General features: G+C 38.6%; 2 long non-coding RNA genes across 2 annotated transcripts in view; one reads left to right on the forward strand and one right to left on the reverse strand.

The window, feature by feature from the left end:
* LOC139458326 (uncharacterized) overlaps positions 1-20,223 on the reverse strand; it is a 131,861-nt gene that overhangs the window by 41,866 nt on the left and 69,772 nt on the right. Inside the window, exon 4 of the long non-coding RNA XR_011652661.1 lies at positions 4,958-5,003. This is a non-coding gene — a long non-coding RNA (uncharacterized lncRNA). The remainder of the gene's footprint in view (positions 1-4,957; positions 5,004-20,223) is intronic.
* The window catches only part of LOC139458325 (uncharacterized), a 139,926-nt gene that overhangs the window by 18,182 nt on the left and 101,521 nt on the right, over positions 1-20,223 (forward strand). The window lies entirely within an intron of this gene.

A 20,223-nucleotide genomic window follows, 5' to 3' on the forward strand; every position in this document is an offset into this window, starting at 1 on the left:
TTTATTTTTTATAGCTAACTATAAATGACAGAACCAGATTTTTAAATTCATATATGTGACGGCAGAAGTGTTTTAAAAACCAAAAAAACCAAAGGAAAACGCTTTTTATTACCTATTTTCGCTACGTAATATTTGTTGTATTCATAATAAAATGAGTAGCAAAATCAAATATTACTTACGCATATACAGTGTTTTATATGAAGATATTGTGATATTAACTAAAGGTTAACTAACGGATTTATTACCTACTTTCGTTATTTGGTTTCTTAATAACGTCATGCGTAACAAAAACAAGTATTACTTTCTTATGAACATTGTTTTGTCTTAAATTATTGTGATATTTACTTATGATTTACTAACAGATTTTCTTTCAGTTCTTTAAAAGAATTTCAAGATGTTCGTAGTGGTGCCAGACGTATTTTCTTTGATTATTGGCTGTTCTCATTTATGTGGCAAACATGTAGCATAAAACTGCTAAACAACGGTAAAATAAACGATGTGTGTCCCTTCGACGAGACATTGTATTTTGTTAGCTTGGCATCACTTACAGTGAATCTCCAATTCATAACCATTTAAACGAAATAGTCAAGGATAATTCACACGAATAAAACAATAGTCCCTTGGTGGCCATGATATACATGTTATAAATATTTATACTAAACAACGTCCTGAAATCTATATTTTCTTTAACACACGAAGTTCAAGAATTGGCATCACGTTAAACTACATAATGATAGAACATTCAACCGAAATATCACCCAATGACTTGTTACATTTTTACACTTATGTTTTTCATGCAGATTGTGTGAGTGGCGGGTGCTCCAAGTTAGGCAGGGCATTTCTACCCTGGTGTCATTTCTGATTTTCAGTGATATATTCAAATAATGTTCATCACTATTGTGTCTTTTACGCCGAAAGCAATCGATTTCAGCAGCTAATCGAAACTGGGATTTTATATCAAGATTAGATATTTTTTCAACTACGGCTATAGCTACAAAACGAGATATTGTTTTATTTAAAACTTTGATCCTGAATATAAAATGGATGGTCCCTAACGGGATCGGGTGTTCAAACGCTCGCTGTCACTGTATCCAAAACAAACAAACAAACAAACGTCTGTAATTCTCCCACTTGCATCAATATACCATCAACTTTAATTGAGCAGCACTTTGGCCGCAAGGTGACGGTGCTATTACGATATGACATGACAAAACGACAACGTACGCAGTAAAAATATATGAAGCATGTATTAATATACGTAATAATGTATAAAACAAGTTTCTGTCTTTTAAACAATGAACGGAAAGCTCTGGAAATCTACAAAAGTATCTAAATCGGATACACTCGCTCGACAGCTGATGTTGGAGTCCTACATCATGTACCACAGGTCATTGACCTACAATTCAAACGTACACGAACCTGGCAACAACTGTGCATAATGGACAGTTTCAACATGAACCCACTCTAATAAAACAAATCTGGCATGTTGATAGACTATTCAGCTTTGTGAATGTTCGTCGCAGATATCCCGTCTGTAAGGCCTATCATTCACATCGGACACGTGCGATTCAAAAGTTTAAATGTGAAACGCACTCCCCTGACGTCGCGAAGCAGAAACTATGTCGACGTCCGAAGAGCCATTTGCCTGAACGAGTTGGCCTGCTCGCCGAGTGCATTTCTGTTGAGCCGAACTGGGTTGCCTCCCTTGACGGCTCTCTCGGCGAACAACACTATGGTCGTGCATTACTTTCGTCAATAACGTCATTGACGTCAATATCTAGCGAAACGTTAAAACAACGCTTTGGTTGAAGCTTGGGCTTGTGTAAGACACATTGTTATCGATGATGTATGATGCTGGTACCAGACACAGATATATACAATTACATTGGTGTGTTTGTTTGTTTGTTGTTTAACGCCGCACTCAGACATATTCCAGCAATATGATGGTGGTCTGTAAATAATCGAGTCTGGTCCAGACAATCCAGTGATTGATATGATCATGATATATTGAGCATCGATCTACGCAATTGGGATACGATGACATGCATCAACCAAGTCAGCGTGCCTGACCACCCGATTCCGCTGTTCGACTCTACGACAGGCATGGGTTAATGAAGATTTATTCTAACCCAGATCTTCACGGGTAATATTGGTGTGTACGTATTGATATATAATGTTGAATGTTTTCAGACGATAATATTGAATGATATCAGATGTTACGATAAACATTTAGTAACATGTGACGTGGTGCTATATAATGTTGAGTGATATGAGATGTGATGCTATATAATGTTGAGTGATTTGAGACGTGATGCTATATAATGTTGAGTGATAAGAGACGTGATGCTATATAATGTTGAGTGATATGAGATGTGATGCTATATAATGTTGAGTGATATGAGACGTGATGCTATATAATGTTAAGTGATATGAGACGTGATGCTATATAATGTTGAGTGATATGAGATGCGATGCTATATAATGTTGAGTGATATGAGATGTGATGCTATATAATGTTGAGTGATTTGAGACGTGATGTTATATAATGTTGAGTGATAAGAGACGTGATGCTATATAATGTTGAGTGATATGAGATGTGATGCTATATAATGTTGAGTGATAAGAGACGTGATGCTATATAATGTTGAGTGATATGAGACGTCATGCTATATATCGTTGAGTGATATGAGACGTGATGCTGTATAATATTGAGTGATATGAGACGTGATGCTGTATAATGGTGACTGACATGAGACGTGATGCTATACAATGTTGAGTGATATTGAGCATGACGATGAACTTGTTGTCATCCTGCCTGGCGTTCGGCATAAGCGGGTTGAAACAGGGACAAGTCGGCGCAAATCAACATTCAGGGTACTTCCTCTTTAAGTTTGTTATCTCCCAACCCATGTGATAGTCGCTATTTTCCACCTAGTTTCGTATTACATAAATATTCACAGACATTAACACAACTATTAATATATTTTATGGAGAAGCGGATCAACCAGAAATTGCTGGTAGCTGGACTAGTCACGTGACGCCCTCAGCAAACCTGGCGTCGATAGGGAACGTTAGAATGGATGACGTCATAGTCACGATGTAAAAATGAAATCTGGATAAAGCAAACTGCTATTCACTTCAAAACGTCAGTGGGAAAGTATGTCCTATTCTAAACTCCATCGAAGGTTCCTGTGAGCTATATTTATGCCTCACATCATTATTGAACACCTCTGTTACTGACACCAGGAAAGGTGTATAATGCTGTTACAGACGGCAGGAAAGGTGTATCTTGCGTTTATGGACGGCAAGAAAGGTGTATATTGCTGCTACAGACGGCAAGAAAGGTGTATATTGCTTTGACGAACAGACAAGAAAGGTGTATATTGCTTTGACGAACAGACAAGAAAGGTGTATATTGCTGTTACGAACGTCAAGAAATGTGTATATTGCCTTGTCGAACAGGCAAAAAAGGTGTATATAGCTGTTACGAACGTCAAGAAATGTGTATATTACTGTTACGGACGGCAAGAAAGGTTTATATTGCTGTTACGGACGGCAAGAAAGGTGTATATAGCTGTTACGAACGTCAAGAAATGTGTATATTACTGTTACGGACGGCAAGAAAGGTTTATACTGCTGTTACGGACAGCAAGAAAGGTGTATATTGCTGTTACGGGCAGTAAGAAATGTGTATATTGCTGTTATGGACAAGAAAGGTGTATACCGCTGTTACGAACGACAAGAAAGGTGTATATTACTGTTACGGACGGCAAGAAAGGTTTATACTGCTGTTACGGACAGCAAGAAAGGTGTATATTGCTGTTACGGACAGTAAGAAATGTGTATATTGCTGTTATGGACAAGAAAGGTGTATACTGCTGTTACGAACGACAAGAAAGGTGTATATTACTGTTACGGACTGCAAGAAAGGTTTATACTGCTGTTACGGACAGCAAGAAAGGTGTATATTGCTGTTACGGACAGTAAGAAATTTGTATATTGCTGTTATGGACAAGAAAGGTGTATACTGCTGTTACGAACGACAAGAAAGGTGTATATTACTGTTACGGCCGGCAATAAAGGTGCATACTGCTGTTACGGACAGCAAGAAAGGTGTATGTTGCTGTTATGGACTAGAGACGTGTATATTGGTTTTACGAACAGGCAAGAAAGGTGTATATTGCTGTTGCGGACGACAAGAAAGGTGTATATTGCTGCTATTGACAAGGAAGGTGTATATTTCTGTTACGAACGACAAGAAAGGTGTATTTTGCTGTTACGGACGCCAAGAAAGGTTTATACTGCTGTTACGGAGAGCAAAAAAGGTGTATATATTTTTTTACGAACAGGCAAGAAAAGTTTATTTTGCTGTTGCGGACGGCAAGAAAGGTGTATATTGCTGTTAAGGACGATAAAAAAGGTGTATATTGCTGTTACGGACGGCTAGAAAGGTGTGTATGGCTGTTACGGACGACACTGCCTATGCATCTTGACTACCAGTATTCAACAAGTTGCCGATGAACGCATTCTGTCCAATAGCATGATTGTCATCATTGGCTATGATGTTTGTTAATTTAATAACTGAAAGCTTGTTTAACGTGTACTGGTTGCCTTTAAACATTTATCATGACTTACCTTGGTCTGTCACCGTCATTCACTCTCTCGCTCACTAACTCCGCCTGTCACTCACTCAGTACGTCTTTCTCACTCACTCACTCCGTTTCCGTCACTCACTCACTCACTCCGCCTTATGCATCCTTATTCAGTCCGTCTAATTCTCCTCCGCTTGCTCTCTCACACGTTCGTTCATTTATTTCCCACTCACTCATATGCTCCCTTTCCTTTTCACACCCACTCACCCTGTTTCACTCACTCACTCAGTTCGAAACACAAAATGAAGCTTCAGTCTTGCATTATCATGGTGCCAAGGTACAGCATTTCGCTTCTCTATTCTTACCTTGCGCAAGGCTGGAGGAAGCGTCGTTCGAACCAACACCGTCACTCTGAAACAAACACAACCATCGTCATTTACCTACAAAACAAACAGCTGGACAACGCGTATAGAGACGGGCAACAAAGTAGAAACGTCGATTGATCAATACAAAGACCTGACTATTTAAGAAGTTCTTGAATCAATATTATACGCCTAATAAACATAAATTTCAGGGACTTGAAACAGACCACATCATCACTTTGGTCTTGTGAGGTCTCCATTCACATGCATCCCATAAATGCTGCTTCTCATTTCACTCAATTCAAATTTCATATATTGCGTCAATTGTGACCTTATGTTCCAAGTTTATATTTATACTATACTATCAATATGATTGTTAAATTAGGCCTCCTATCATATCTATATTTACCGTAAGTCATACCCGTACACAATAAGTCATACTTGTTCATTCACATAATTTGGTCTTATATTACACAGGTAATGACATATTTTGCAAATGGGGCCAATGGGAATCAGCGGTTAGAAATTGTGACACAGCTAAAATATTGCTATTGCTTAATGCGGCGTAAAGCAACATTTACTCTCGTATTTATATTAGATATTGCATAACATATTTCCATCAGACATATCATATATTACATTATTCACATTTCATGTAACATGTATAGATAGATATTCCCCAAGTCATGTATGAATATATTATCATGTCAATATTTATTCTTCGAATCAGGTGATAATATTTTCGATATAATGTCCATATTTTCGGCGATTAACACCAGTATATTCTTTGAGTCTACTTCCGTTTTATTTTAAGTACCAAATAACTCACTTTTGTACATTTCACCAGTTTTTTTCCGAATTAGGATTTATTGAATCCACCCCACACTGTGTATTCTCGTAATACATGTGAACATGATGATGGTTATATTTTTCTCTATGTATCATGATATCCGCCTAACAATGTACATACATTCCAAGAATAAGATTGATATATCCCATGCACCACATACATTTCACGAAATGTTAATGGTCCACAAATACCACGATTCAAGCCCACATATTCTTTCAATGAATACCTGTATTATCCATCATATAAACACAATTAAAACACATCTGTGATTCTCTCTATTGTTTGAACGCTCCATAATTTTTCAGGAATGGACAGTTGTTTGTCAACAATACATTTGTTGAATCAACATTGAAATTGATTTCCACTTGGAATACACGGAACTATTTTTTACGTTCATTGACAAGTGAATAATTTCAATTATTTTTCCGAAAACATGTGCCACCAGCAGGGTTCGAACCCGCATCGTTTGATTTGAGGACGTCGACAGAGAACATACTCCTCGTGCAACACGCAAGGGCGACTCACAGTCAACAAAGAGTTCTGGTTTATTTTTCAAATATTTTCCACAACAGAATATTTTGTCAAAGTGTAAAAGTAGGGAAACGTTTTAAGTAGGGGAATATCCTCGTAACTCTCCATTCCTTGAAAACTCTGCTCCATTATTTTTAAGGAATGGAGAGTTACTCGGACATTCCCCCCTACAAAAGTTACTGTAATAAACGTTGAATGACACTCCAACATGCACATAATAATTAATATGTGTAATGATAAATAATAAATAAAAGCGACAAAATTTATATCCATATTCTGAAGAAATCTCTTCTAAAAGATGAGTCCACTGTTCGAATCCTGACTATATTAAACCCTGCTAAAACAACCATGCACAAGCTGCACGTTGTACATACGCCAGAAAACCCAAGGAAATATGTTTTTCGTGTATGTGTTTGGTCAGAATCGTAAATCGACTCTCCTTTTGGCAGAAAGTTCTTAGGGTTTAAATGCTTTTATTTAATATAACACCGAGCAACATTGATGTCACCTTGCGTTTCTATATGGAGACGCTTTTCAGAAGACTTTACATTGCATTAAACTGAGGCGTATTCTCATTTGTTGTATATTGTGGTGAATGTCACACATCTCATTATGCACGATACAGCGATCTTGTTTTAATGTTAATGTTTTTGTTAAACGCCTCTTCATTAAAAAATCGGAATAATAAAGCTTCAAGGTGAAGCCGACAGCTCAAAATACAGGGAGCGAATGAAACCTTATATAGAAAAAAACAACATTTCTGTTATTCTCTGTCGTTGGCGTTATATAATTACATATGCCAGACAGAAAAGTAGGTGGCTTCACTTAAATCCCAATATCTTATACAGTATAGTAATGTACGTGCAGTCCAGGAGTGGTACTATTATATTAAACAAAACAAAAGTCATCAATATATGCTCAGTCTCCACTACAGTAAAATATCCCTAAAGGTTTTCATGATCCCTAACTTGTTTTGTTCAGTTTATAATTCAACTGTATGCTGGTACTGTTATTGTGTATGCCAGATTGGAATACGTCAACATTCTTTCCATATTCATGAGGAAGCTCTGCCCAAAACAGAGTTTATGAATCACTATCAAATACTGATATAACCAGGAGTCCGCGAAAAGGTGAGCGCATTCTTCCCCAACCGTGGCACCCGTCACAAACACATACAAAGGAAAGTCAATTGTTAAAGGCATGAAGAAATGATCAACGTCATAACCACGAATACCCAGTTCATAAGAACCCCATGTTTCTGCAGATGGTTCAAAGAAACGGGGAGCAATTGAAAGTGCTGTCAAATGCGTATTGCCATTGAACATTTACAAAACATGTCTTCACTTAATCGACTTTGGTTTAAGTCACGTTTACATATGAGTGTGTCACTTCAGAAACACAACACAGTATATGAAAATGAATATAGGCTTCGATTTAAAAAATGCTGATTCGTAATATTATTCAGGTTTATATATCACTGGTCATAAAGTGTAAATTGTCCAATCATGACAGCACAGTTACGGAAGTTACGTATATCATACCATTCAACGTGACAGATATACATTCAACAGATATACATGTATCTGTAAATGTGCGTTTATCGATTCGTATGTCGTGATTGACTCAAGGCCATTCCCGTTAATGTGATCAAACGATCAACCGTTTGTCTTTACACGTCAGAGTTAATAAACACACAGAGAAGTATTGAGCCATCAAATGTGAATGTTTCGCTTCATGCAGGAAGTGATGACCCTATATTGTCAGCATTAATTTGCCACTGTAACAAACGGCAAAAAGTTATTTATAATGCAGATTGGATTGAGATATGAATCATCAACTATTATAGGCAAAACATATTTACCTCTCATCGTTTAATGATAAGTGAACCCTATAAATATGTTGATTTGAGGACACATAATTTTCTAACTAAAGACTTCCATTTCCTTATACACAAATATGGCTAACAAGTGGAATAAAAAAAAAGAACAATAATTATATTAGAGAAGACAACAGTTAAAGTTAAAGCCAGGCCCATCTGACCCTTACATAGTTACACAGTTTTATACATTTGCCTCTTTGTATAATGCAATACATGCCCTCAGACATTAGGTTTATATATTCTGTATAGATGCCGGAAAGCCATAGCATTTTGAACATATTTGGCATTATTTTAAACGGATGGTCTTCGACATACCCGTGACTGTGATTAAAAAAAACCCCGAGATTGTTTAAGGGATTTAAATGTACAGTGATGCTGTGAACCTAATACAGCATGGCTTGGGATTGTTACACACAGCTCCCATCTGTCCAGTGAGTGTAGTACTACTATAGGTCACATCTACACAACACTCATCTGTCCAGTGAGTATAGTACTACTATATGTCACATCTACACAACACTCATCTGTGCAGTGAGTGTAGTACTACTATATGTTACATCTATACAACACTCATCTGTCCAGTGGGGGAAGTACTACTATATGTCACATCTATACAACATTCATCTGTCCAGTGAGTGTAGTACTACTATAGGTCACACCTATACAACACTCATCTGTGCAGTGAGTATAGTACTACTATATGTTACATCTATACAACACTCATCTGTGCAGTTAGTGTAGTACTACTATATATCACACCTATACAACACTCATTTGTGCAGTGAGTATAGTACTACTATATGTCACATCTACACAACACTCATCTGTGCAGTGAGTGTTGTACTACTATATGTCACATCTATACAACACTCATCTGTCCAGTGAGTATAGTACTACTATGTGTCACATCTATACAACACTCATCTGTGCAGTGAGTATAGTACTACTATATGTCACATCTACACAACACTCATCTGTGCAGTGAGTATAGCACTACTATATGTCACATCTACACAACACTCATCTGTGCAGTGAGTGTAGCACTGCTATAAGTCACACCTATACAACACTCATCTGTGCAGTGAGTGTAGTAGTGCAATGAGACACATCCCTACAACAATCATATGTGCAGTGAGTTTAGTGTTGTAATGAGACACATCTCCACAACACTCATCTGTGCAGTGAGTGTAGTACTACTATAAGTCACATCGCCACAACACTCATCTGTGCAGTGAGTGTAGCACTACTATAATTCATATCCCCACAACACTCATCTGTACTGTGAGTGTAGTGCTTAATGAGACACCCCCCACAACACTCATCTGTACAGTCAGTGTCGTGCTTCATGAGACATATCCCCACGACACTCATCTGTACAGTGAATGTGGTGCTGCAATGAGACACATCCCCACGACACTCATCTGTACAGTGAGTGTAGTGCTGCATTGAGACACATCTCTACAACACTCATCTGTACAGTGAGTGTAGTACTACTATAAGTCACTTCTACACAACACTGATCTGTGCAGTGAGTGTAGTACTACTATATGTCACATCTCCACAACGCTCATCTGTCCAGTGAGGGTAGTGCTTAATGAGACACATCCCCACAACATTCATCTATGCAGTGAGTGTAGCACTACTATAAGTGACATCTACACAACACTGATCTGTGCAGTGAGTGTAGTACTCCTATATGCCACATCTACACAACACTCATCTGTTCAGTGAATGTAGTGCTGCAATGAGACACATCTCTACAACTCTCATCTGTACAGTGAATGTAGTGCTGCAATGAGACACATCCCCACAAAACCCATATGTGCAGTGAATGTAGTGCTGCAATGAGACACATCTCTACAAGACTCATCTATGCAGTGAGTGTAGCACTACTATAAGTCACATGTCCGCAACACTCAACTGTACAGTGAGTGTAGTGCTTAATGAGACACATCCCTACAACACTCATCTGTACAGTGAATGTAGTGCTGCAATGAGACACATCCCCACAACACTCATCTGTACAGTGAGTGTAGTGCTGCAATGTGACACATCCCCACAACACTCATCTGTACCATGAGTGTAGTGCTGCAATGTGACACATCCCCACATCACTCATCTGTACAGTGAGTGTAGTGCTGCAATGAGACACATCCCCACAACACTCATCTGTACAGTGAATGTAGTGCTGCAATGAGACACATCCCCACATCACTCATCTGTACAGTGAGTGTAGTGCTGCAATGAGACACATCCCCACAACACTCATCTGTTCAGTGAATGTAGTGCTGCAATGAGACACATCCCCACAACACTCATCTGTACAGTGAGTGTAGTGCTGCAATGTGACACATCTCCACAACACTCATCTGTACAGTGAATGTAGTACTGCAATGAGACACATCCCCACAACACTCATCTGTACCATGAGTGTAGTGCTGCAATGTGACATATCCCCACAACACTCATCTGTACAGTGAATGTAGTGCTGCAATGAGACACATCCCCACAACACTCATATGTGCAGTGAATGTAGTGCTGCAATGAGACACATCCCCACAACACTCATATGTGCAGTGAATGTAGTGCTGCAATGAGACACATCTCTACAAGACTCATATGTGCAGTGAGTGTAGTGTTGCAATGAGACACATCCCCACAACACTGATCTGTACAGTGAGTGTAGTGCTGCAATGAGACACATTCCCACGACACTCATCTGTACAGTGAGTGTAGTGCTGCAATGAGACACATCTCCACAACACTCATCTGTGCATTGAGTGTAGTGCTGCAATGAGACACATCTGCACAACACTCATCTGTACAGTGAGTGTAGCACTACTATAATTCACATCCCCACAACACTCATATGTGCATTTGAGTGTAGTGCTGCAATGAGACACATCCCCACAACACTCATATGTACATTGAGTGTAGTGCTGCAATGAGACACATCCCCACAACACTCATCTGTACAGTGAGTGTAGTGCTTCAATGAGACACATCCCCACAACACTCATCTGTACAGTGAGTGTAGTGCTGCAATGAGACACATCCCCACAACACTCATATGTACATTGAGTGTAGTGCTGCAATGAGACACATCCCCACAACACTCATCTGTGCATTGAGTGTAGTGCTGCAATGAGACACATCTGCACAACACTCATATGTGCAGTGAGTGTAGCACTACTATAAGTCACATCTACACAACACTGATCTGTGCAGTGAGTGTAGTACTACTATATGTCACATCTACACAACACTCATCTGTACAGTGAGTGTAGCACTACTATATGTCACATGTACACAACACTGATCTGTCCAGTGAGTGTAGTACTACTATAAGTCACATGTCACAACACTGATCTGTGCAGCGAGTATAGTACTACTATAGGTCACATCTACACAACACTGATCTGTGCAGTGAGTGTAGTACTACTATATGTCACATCTCCACAACACTCATCTGTACAGTGAGTGTAGTGCTGCAATGAGACACATCCCCACAACACTCATATGTACATTGAGTGTAGTGCTGCAATGAGACACATCTACACAACACTCATCTGTACAGTGAGTGTAGTGCTGCAATGAGACACATCCCCACAACACTCATCTGTACAGTGAGTGTAGTGCTGCAATGAGACACATCCCCACAACACTCATCTGTGCATTGAGTGTAGTGCTGCAATGAGACACATCTGCACAACACTCATATGTGCAGTGAGTGTAGCACTACTATAAGTCACATCTACACAACACTGATCTGTGCAGTGAGTGTAGTACTACTATATGTCACATCTACACAACACTCATCTGTACAGTGAGTGTAGCACTACTATATGTCACATGTACACAACACTGATCTGTCCAGTGAGTGTAGTACTACTATAAGTCACATGTCACAACACTGATCTGTGCAGCGAGTATAGTACTACTATAGGTCACATCTACACAACACTGATCTGTGCAGTGAGTGTAGTACTACTATATGTCACATCTCCACAACACTCATCTGTGCAGTGAGTATAGTACTACTATAAGTCACATCTACACAGCAGTCATCTGTCCAGTGAGTGTAGTACTACTGTATGTCACATCTCCACAACACTCATCTGTCCAGTGAGAATAGTACTACTATAAGTTACATCTACACAACACTCATCAGTCCAGTGAGTGTAGTACTACTATAGGTCACATCTCCACAACACTCATCTGTGCAGTGAGTGTAGTACTACTATATGTCACATCTACACAACACTCATCTGTGCTGTGAGTATAGTACTACTATAAGTCACATCTACACAACACTCATCAGTCCAGTGAGTGTAGCACTACTATATGTCACATCTATACAACACTCATCTGTGCAGTGAGTGTTGTACTACTATAAGTCACATCTATACAACACTCATCTGTCCAGTGAGTATAGTACTACTATAAGTCACATCCACACAACACTCATCAGTCCAGTGAGTGTAGTACTACTATATGTCACATCTATACAACACTCATCTGTGCAGTGAGTGTAGTACTACTATAAGTCACATCTACACAACACTCATCAGTCCAGTGAGTGTAGTACTACTATAGGTCACATCTACACAACACTCATCTGTGCAGTGAGTGTAGTACTACTATAAGTCACATCTCCACAACACTCATCTGTGCAATGAGTGTAGCACTACTATAAGTCACATCTCCACAACACTCATATGTGCAGTGAGTGTAGCACTACTGTAAGTCACATCTCCACAACACTCATATGTGCAGTGAGTGTAGTGCTGCAATGAGACACATCTCCACAACACTCATCTGTGCAGTGAGTGTAGTACTACTATAAGTCACATCTACACAACACTCATATGTGCAGTGAGTGTAGCACTACTATAAGTCACATCTCCACAACACTCATATGTGCAGTGAGTGTAGTGCTGCAATGAGACACATCTCCACAACACTCATATATGCAGTGAGTGTAGCACTACTATAAGTCACATCTCCACAACACTGATCTGTGCAGTGAGTGTAGCACTACTATAAGTCACATCTCCACAACACTCATATGTGCAGTGAGTGTAGTGCTTCAATGAGACACATCTCTACAAGACTCATCTGTACAGTGAATGTAGTGCTGCAATGAGACACATCTCTACAACACTCATCTGTACAGTGAATGAAGTGCTGCAATGAGTCACATCTCCACAACACTCATCTGTGCAGTGAGTGTAGCACTACTATAAGTCACATCCCCACAACACTCATTTGTGCAGTGAGTGTAGTGTTGCAATGAAACACATCCCCACAACACTCATTTGTGCAGTGATCGTAGTACTACTATATGACACATCCCCACAACACTCATTTGTCCAGTGAGTGTAGCGCTACTATATGTCACATATACACAAGACTCATCTTTACAGTTGGTTTCACTTATGAATCATGTTTTAAGACATATATTAATGTATGTTAACATTTTGAAATTATGAAAAGAAGTACTAAATAAAATCACATGTTGAAAAGGAATGATGCAGCATATTGTTTCAAACTATGTTCATATTGTTTCAATATTTTGTGGCACATTCCGGGACAAATATTCTATGGCTAATTTTGTGTGTGAATATACACACGAATGTTATAGTGTTTGTCGGTTCTCGGTGGTGGGATATCCTACATGAGAGTATGGCAGGATTAAAGTAATAATGCATAATGCTTGTGTTTAATATATATTAATGGCAATATCACAGCCACAAGAATTGGACATTTCGTGTGGTATTTCCTATTTATGGTATCAGATGGTGAGTTGGGCAGTTGTAAATGAGAGCCTTTCCATTATATATGAATACCATAATGCTTAATTTCAGAGCATATGACACCTGGATCAGAATGAAGGAACACTGTTATGTCAAACTAATTTGTGAGAACTTCATGACCTCAACGCCAGAGAAAAGTCAGTCTAAAATATTTGTCGAAACGGATTGCATAGAAGGAAAATGTAAATTGTGGTGAAAATTATATGAATTGATCATTACATGAAAATTAGTGCTGACACCAGGTGTTCGCAAAAAGGGTAAGCTTTATTGACTTTACCGGTATTACTTGCCACACACAATAACATAAGTTACTGTGAAAATAATGCATGATATTACATGAATACAATACATGACAATATACTTTCCTTGTATACAATAAACCATAATAAACACATATCTCCCAGATACCAAGATATCACTGGGAAATAACACCATCTTATTGAATAGAGTGCATTTTCTCGAGGTTGTAAATTGTATCTATTTACGACGTAATGATGATGCACTTTGTGAGGTTAAAAACATTTTGCAATCATCCTTCATGCAAAAATAGCAACAGTCACTCAACCTGTGCTTTCACATTACAGCACGTAAGCGAAAAGGGGTTGATCGGTTTTATGGTAGGGCTCCCGTCCAGTCTGATGCTTTGTGTAATTTTTATATTTGTTCTCACTTTGCAAATTTAGGGATCTGGAGGCTGGTGCATGTTCACCGATAGCTTGACCTGTCATACTGACCTTTCACATATTTAAATTTCAAGGTCACACAACACAGTATGCATGTGCCAAGCATCAGTCTAGAGGCCTTGAGTACATATGGTTCTGTGCAGGGAATTTAAACTGCACATTTATGAATTTAAAAATCTAAAATCTTACGTTATATGTATTTATCAACAGAAGATATTAAGATACTGAAATTATTTATTAACAATATCGTCAATAATTCCAATTCTGTTAATGACTCTGTGTAAAGTAAATATATGTGATACCATGCTCATCTTTTAAATTTGTTTTCTTTGGTGTTCTTTAGTTGTTTTGTTAACTTGTTGCACTTAGTAATATTTCGTATATCAACAATGTTTTTATCAAACATCCCAAGTATATATTTTTAATACATGTGACAATACATTTCAATCGAATTGGTTTTTTAAAATGATTTTCTTAAATACTCCATGCTGTATTGTATGGTTGCAAATATGATGATGTGATTATATAGTGACACTGGTGTTATTACATAGTGGCTTGGTCGTATATACAACTATGGTAATACACAGTGTCCACTGGTTATATATCTGATGAATTGATAACATATTGACAAAGGTATATATATTTGACGATTTTAATACATATTAATACTGTTGGTATATCATGTGATTGATTTACAAAGTGACACTGGCTGTCTCGGATAATAGTATTACACGGTGACATTGTGTTTATGATGATGTTATTACATATTGACATTGGTTTTATGTAATGATGTTATTATTACATAGAGACACTGGTTATACATAGTGCCACTAGTGTTATGTGTTGATGATATTTAATAAGGATATTGGTGATGTATCCTATGATAATAGTCGTTGTGAGGTTATCTGTTACATTGTGTACATTTATGACTATTTGATGCAATAGGTAGCGATTGTATGTAACAAGGAGACATTTTGTAACAGTTGGTATATCGTTGTAATACTATGGTCATCAATGTTTTCTGGTACACTTTTAAGTACATTTTAAAACTCGAAGACCCTGTAGCCCGTCACCATGTTACTTTTTGTCTGATACTATAATTATTATTGCCTCTCTCATATGACTACTACTACCAATATTTCTGATTAATTCTGCTGATACTTCTGACCCATTTAGTGTCTAAGCTACATTTGACAGCATACTAATTACTGGTCATTCGTATGACTAGTACTGCTTGTTTATTCCACTATCATATCTGCTGAAAGCAGAGTCAATTGTACGATTCCGATTCAAATTGTCACACTTAGTCACATTGTAAAGGGCTAGTTGAATTTGCACTTGGTTATGGTCAACCACTGACTCATTACATCACTGTTCAGGTTTAACATACCAACAAATGGGATGACATCATGACTTATTGCAGTGTCCTGAATATTGATATGATTGTCTTATCATTCATCGGCTACATTATTGCCTGCTGATTGCAATGACGGGTTGGTGTGAGTTCTTCGAATGTCCTGGGTACATAATACCATGGTAGAGAAGGAATGGGCAAAGATGTGTTTTGATGTATCAATCATTCATAATCAATCAATGCACCAGTCTCCCCTTCTAGAATCACATCCCATTCAAGAATGGACCTATATCTGCAGTTGTTTTTAGATTTTTCGGTTGTTTCCAATGCGATAATATAAACCTTCCACGCGGTTTTTTTATTATGAAAAATGTGTAATTAGTATGTTGTGTGAGTTGTCAAATCTAATATATCTTTATCTATTCTCTTAAAATTTGCCAAAGCCTGGAGACATTTATCGATGTTTCTGTGTACAATGGTACAGATAAAGGTCCTCAGCAGCGTAACGTATGAAGTTGCAAATGTGAAAAATAGTCAAATAAATCAAAATATTTAGTTCAGTTTCAAACGGAATGAACCGGTTTTATGCATGCCTGCTCGCGTTACTAAATTACAGCGCTGTTGGTAACACTTCGCCGTATTCCCGCAGTCTCTCCCACGTTCACACTGCCGTCGGACGCCGGGGTAAATTGGCGGGAGAAGTGTGACATGGTGTCGTTGATTGCTAAAGGATCTTTCTGGGAGAAACAGAGACGGGATTCCGGAGCCAGGTCACCATGGTATAATCTGAAAGTCGTGGGAAAGGGGCCGCATGGCCGTCAGGTTACAGTTAGATCGATATTGGACTACTCACGGTCACAACCAACTAAAATGTTACGCTTTTAAATATTTAAACAATATGCATTAAACCATAACACGCTCAGCATGCAGACAAGGAAACAAGGGTTTTTTTTAACAATCAGGGGATAAATTCAAGTTGAAGGAAAATCAGACCCAGTATCAGTTTGTTATGAATGTATCGGGTGTTACATGGTCAATTTGATTTTACATATGACGCTTGAATGATGTTTGAATGATTAAGATAAAATTACAGCAACCGGCGACATTACTAACAATGAGAAGTGCCTGGTTGAAGGAGTACGACCACGACCTTTGAACAACTCACAAAAAATCTGCTCGGCTGTGAAACCGCCTGGCGATATAGTGCATTATGTCGTCACCGCTGGTGTATATGAAACTGCGCTTCACAGTGAAATAATGAAACGGAACAACTGGTAGATGACGACTCCGCATCGTGCATTCGGACTTCCTGGAGAGAGAAAGGGGCACTACACTTATCACGTGATGTAACTCGGCGCGGATGGATCTCCGGCACGTGAGAGATTCGGCTGCAGTATATTAGCTTTTCTCTTCTCTCTTCTCGGCCCTTTAATCTACCTAAACCCTTGGGTCAATCTGATTAATGTTCCTCTCCCAAAACCCCGACACATGTAAATGTAAAACTATATCTGAGCTATTGAACACATTGTATGTTGAGGATTTCTGTCGGATAAAATTAATCACGGTGTAGGCTGGTGAAGTGATATATGTGTAATTAATCTCAAGTGACCGAACGATGAATAAGTATAACAACGTATTAAGATGCACCTGTCTGACCTCCTGTATCATATTGATATCCAACATGACTCGTGGGGTTTGCCATCTCCAGACTGTCATCCGCATCAGTTGTAAAAGGCCAGTATCAATTTGGTTCATGTTCTACATTCAGTGACAAAAAGCAGATTTAAAAACTTGAGGCAGTGAATGTAAAACAAAATGCACTCAAACATGCACTAAACAAAACCCCACATGCATTATGATGCACACTTAACATCATGGAATGCCGATATTTACTCATACTTCACACATGTTCCTAAACATTCTGTACTGGTTTTCAGCTTAACATATTGTACCCATGCATCTGGGAATCGAACCCGGGTCTTCGGCGTGACACGTCAGCGCCTTGACCACCAGGCGTACCATGCTTGAGCGGTACTCATGCATATGCAGGCTTCGGGGTAGCCCAGTGGTTAAAACGTTTGATCGTCACAAGGCCCGAGTTCTATTTTCCACGTTGGTGTTATGTCTGAAGCCTATTTATAAATCTATCACCGTGATATTGCTTGAATATTAATAAAAGTCTCATTCATTTGCATGTTGTATATGTTTTACTTATACCCGATACTGTTCTGCATTGTTTTGGTAATATGCATCAATGCGTTAATATGGGTGATCATCATAGTCGTATCATACTGTTCACAGGATACAAACTTATCTGTTTTTCTTGTTCCGGCGTAAAAGAAAACTCACTCACTCAAAGTCGTTTTCATACTTGTTAAATCGGCGTGAAACCGAACTCACTCACTCAATTATTCATAGTCGTGTGTCTAGGAGGCCAACCAGAATGACAGGGACAATTTCAGAAACATAGCGCAACACTGTAAGTGAGTGTGTGAGTGAGTGAGTGGGGGATTTGGGTTTTACGCCGTTTTTAGCAATATTCCAGCAACATCACGACGATGGAGACCATGAATGTGCTTTACACACTGTAACCATCTCGGAAATCGAAACCGGTTGTTACAGTAGGTCCCATCCTTCAGATATCATGATATTATGTAGTCACCGGAACCTTGGTCAATGCGCGGTCATATTTAGGCGAGTGGGCATATTATCGAAATTTAGGAGAAAATGACTACACTTCCTCCAAGACAATCAGTTGGGGTAAAAGACTTCCTCATGAGAAAAATAACCCCTAAAATCATTTCTTTGTGGTACTGTTTATCTTTTCCTGTGCATTTTGTGTTGTTGTAAGTCCAAACTTACAGTTCAAATGAACAAAGTGTAGTACCCCAAGATATGAAAGCATCTCATATAATCAAATAATTTGTAAATGCTATCCCAATTTCTTAAATTATTCCAATCTCTTGGGCTGAAAGGAGTCCTTATACTATCTTCTTTCTGTCGTCTTAAACGATATATGGAGTTCATGGAGTCAAGTTAAAAAAAGATTCCCTGTGCATGTGTTTGAGTTATTGGAGCTACTCGAGCAACTAACAACATGTGGGGAATAGTGTATAGGTTATAAATTTGTCATTGCTTAAACAACACTCGACGAGACTCTTTACCTGCTTGATAAGTTATTGAGCTGCGTAAGTCACCATTCCCTTTGATCCGCCTTCGACCCAGTGTAATACCATTAGAGACAGAGTTTGTAGGAAGGTTAATCCTCTTCTTATACGTTGTTTCTAGTCAGACCTCGTTGCATTAACTGATCAACTTAGGGACCGACCATTTGATACTCTGGGGGTTGTGGGTTGTGGCATGGGATTTTGTGTGTAGACTTAGATATTCTTTCAGCTTCTTCTGCAAACCCAGATATATATTTAATGGAAAACTATGAACCTAAATAAAAAAAATTAAACGTCTATCAAGTATGTATTTTTTGTTGCTTACAAATATCGTTTCTATCTGAAGCAAAATTATTTTTTTCAAGCGTTTTTTGGGGCGCATTTCTCACCCCGATAAAATCCCAGGCCCCTACAGAATATCAAATGGTCAGTCCCTAAGGGCCGTTTTTCCCCGCTTGATAGTATAGTTAACACAGACTTACTGGTATTTTGTGATCAGAGGCAAACATACGAAACACAGATATGTTGGTGTTTGCTGACCAGAGGCAAGTATAGAAAACAGAGCTACGATAGATATGCTGCTTTTCTGTGATCAGAGCCAGTTGCACGAAAACAGATATGCTGGTAATCTGTGACCAAATCCAGGTATAAGAAACACACATATTCTGGTATTCTTTGACCAGAGGCTGGTACAAGAATCAGAGATATGCTTGTATTCTGTGATCAGATCAAGTAAAAGAAACACACATATTCTGGTATTCTTAGGTCAGATACAGTAAAAGAAACATTTATTCTTGTATTCTTGGACCAGAGCCAGTTATAAATAACACATATATACCGGTTTTCTTTGACCTGAGCCAGGTACACGAAACACATATTCTGGTATTCCCAGACGAGAGCCAGGCACATGAAACACATATATGCTGGTATTCTGTGATCAGAGCCAGGAACAATAAACAAAGATGTGCTGGTATTGTGTGATCAGAGCC

Source organism: Haliotis cracherodii, unplaced genomic scaffold (assembly GCF_022045235.1).
Source record: "Haliotis cracherodii isolate W230 unplaced genomic scaffold, xgHalCrac1.p SCAF_12, whole genome shotgun sequence".
In the NCBI taxonomy this organism is placed as follows: Eukaryota; Metazoa; Mollusca; class Gastropoda; order Lepetellida; family Haliotidae; genus Haliotis; species Haliotis cracherodii.